This window comes from Octodon degus, unplaced genomic scaffold, assembly GCF_000260255.1.
Source record: "Octodon degus isolate 3935 unplaced genomic scaffold, OctDeg1.0 scaffold00006, whole genome shotgun sequence".
Lineage (NCBI taxonomy): Eukaryota > Metazoa > Chordata > Mammalia > Rodentia > Octodontidae > Octodon > Octodon degus.
The window spans coordinates 31,931,297-31,933,763 of record NW_004524582.1 but is presented as its reverse complement, the minus strand read 5'-3'; the positions used below and the strand labels follow the sequence as shown (position 1 = coordinate 31,933,763).

The window sequence follows — 2,467 nt, the reverse complement described above, 5'->3', positions numbered from 1 at the left end:
TTTCCAGCTCTGTGTGATCGTTTGCACTCTCACATGTGAGGTAGTCCACAGGTGCATGCTGTGGTACGTCGGCCTGCTCACATCCTCTGTGGGCCATCTGGCCCGCGTCGCTGTCTGAGCGCTGGCTGCTGCGCCCACTCCAGGGTGGTGCGTCCATCCGGGTTCCACCTGCGCCACGCTGTACCTGAGACTCGGAGGAGGGTGACTACTGCGATGGCACCCATTGGATTTCATTTCCACACGCTTCAAAAGGCATTGGAAGAGCTGAGGCCGCAGAACACTCCCAAAGAGAGGGTGATTATGTCAGATTTCTGTCCTTCGGGACTTACTGCTTTTCCATTCCAGACACTGACGTAAGTGAACGGTGGTGACGACTAGTAGGCAATAGTTTGCACCTGTGCTAGATTTGTGTTTGCTCTCTCTCCCGCTATTTTTTATTTTTGAGACAGGTCTCACTCCGTAGTCCAGGGTGGCCTGGCCTGGCAGCAGTCGTGCTGCCTCGGCCCCCTGAGGGCTGGGGTCATAACCACGCCCAGGCTGCGTTGGCTGCTGTGCATATTTCCAAGGCCCGCCCTGTCCTCAGTGTGGGGGAAGGACTGTCACTCAGACCTGCCGGGGGCCAGGCAGGGGCCCAGGTCCCGTCACAGCTGAGCTCACCTAAAGGGCCGGGCCGGGCCCTGCCCTTTAGGGTCTTGGTGGAGTCTGAGCTGGGCCTGGGGCTTGACCTGGGTGCATTTGTGTCACACAGATGTGGCCTGGCGTTGCTGTGGGGCCCAGCTGTGGAGCATGCAGAGGACCCCGCGGCTCTGCTGTGTGTTGAGCCGCTGATGTCTTCTCTGCGCTCTTGTACCACCACCGTGGGCGTGATGGTCCTGCGGGTCCCCGGTGCTCACGAGAGGTGGGGTCTGCTTCTTTCCTGCTGCTGACAGTCGGCGAAGGTGGGAGAGGGCAGAGCGCTGCCCCTCCCTGCAGGAGCCGCGAGGGTTCTGCTCTCCTGTCCTACCTGTGCCTGTCCCTGGGGTCTCATGAGTGTGCGGAGCTTTCCCTGCAGGCTCTGAGGCAGGCTCTGCACATTCGCATGTGAGGGGGCTGGACCTAACTGGGTGTAGGAGGCCACTCCAGTCCTCGTGGGCAGCAAGGGGACACTGAGTCCTAAGTTACGACCATTTTACTCAGTAAGATTAGAAGCCAGCAGCGGTGGTGCCTACTTGTAGTCCCAGCACTCTGGGAGGCCGAGGCAGGAGGATCAGCTCTTGTCTCAAAATAAACAAACACATAAATAAGTAAGGACTGTGAGTGTAGCTCAGTGTGAAGGTCCTGGATTCAATCCTTAGTATAGAAAAACTAAATAAAAATAAATTTTCAAAATATCAAATGAAACAGCTTTACTTAGGTACTTTAAAAAGCTGTGGCAGTGGAGAAAGGAAAGGAAAAAAAGCCAAGTATTGGCCAGAAACCACAGCACCTCTAGGGCACCAAGGACAGTGCAGCTGGAATCCGCTGCTGGCCACGTGGCTGCGGGACCTGGGCATGGCCGTGGGCAGCGTGTGGACACAGCTGACACCTTCGTGGCTTCCGCTCCACGCCATGGAGCACCTGGGTGGCGTTTGACCTTAGAGCCAACTCCGAGCCACAGAAAGGCTCAAAGAGGTGCATCAGGACAGGGAGGCAGGAGGCACAGCAGGCTTTCAGGGACAATGGGTCACACCCGCCAGAGAGGAGCAGCACTAACTGCCACATGTGCTGTTTGCTATGCCAAAGGCTGTTGACAGCATTAGCAAAAGCTTCGCAAGAGGCGGAGGTACCATTGCCTCTCAGGTTTGTGGCCGACCTCTCCGGAGCGGGCCTGCTGCGCCGGGCACAGTGAAGTCGAAAGGAGATGGTGGGTCGGAACAGCGCCACCGCCGCCGGCGTGTGCGGGGCCCTCTTCATCGGTCCTGCATTGACTTCGACCGCAAGCGGCGAAGTGATCCCAACTTCAAGAACAGGCTTCGAGAACGAAGAAAGAAACAGAAGCTCGCCAAGGAGAGAGCTGGACTTTCTAAGTTACCTGGCCTTAAAGATGCTGAAGCTGCTCAGAAATTTTTCCTTGAAGAAATACAGCTTGGTGAAGAGTTACTGGCTCAAGGTGAGTATGAGAAGGGTGTGGACCATCTGACAAATGCAACTGCTGCATGTGGGCAGCCACAGCAGTTGCTGCAGGTGTTACAGCAAACTCTTCCACCACCCGTGTTCCAGATGCTTCTCACTAAGCTCCCAACAATCAGTCAGAGAATTGTAAGTGCTCAGAGCTTGGCTGAAGATGATGTGGAATGAAAACAAATCTCAACATAATAAAATCTCAAAAAGATTTTAAAAATTCTAAGCTCAGAAGTTGAACGACTGGGGGAATAAGGGCAAATATGCTTATTAGTGGACTGTCCTACACTGAAATCTACCAAAGTTAATGTTTACTTTGTGTAGATAC

The 2,467-nt window shown here is 54.6% G+C and overlaps 1 pseudogene; it reads left to right on the top strand.

The window, feature by feature from the left end:
* Nucleotides 1-1,879: 1,879 nt before the first annotated feature.
* Nucleotides 1,880-2,459, top strand: LOC101593237 (annotated as a pseudogene).
* Nucleotides 2,460-2,467: the final 8 nt, after the last annotated feature.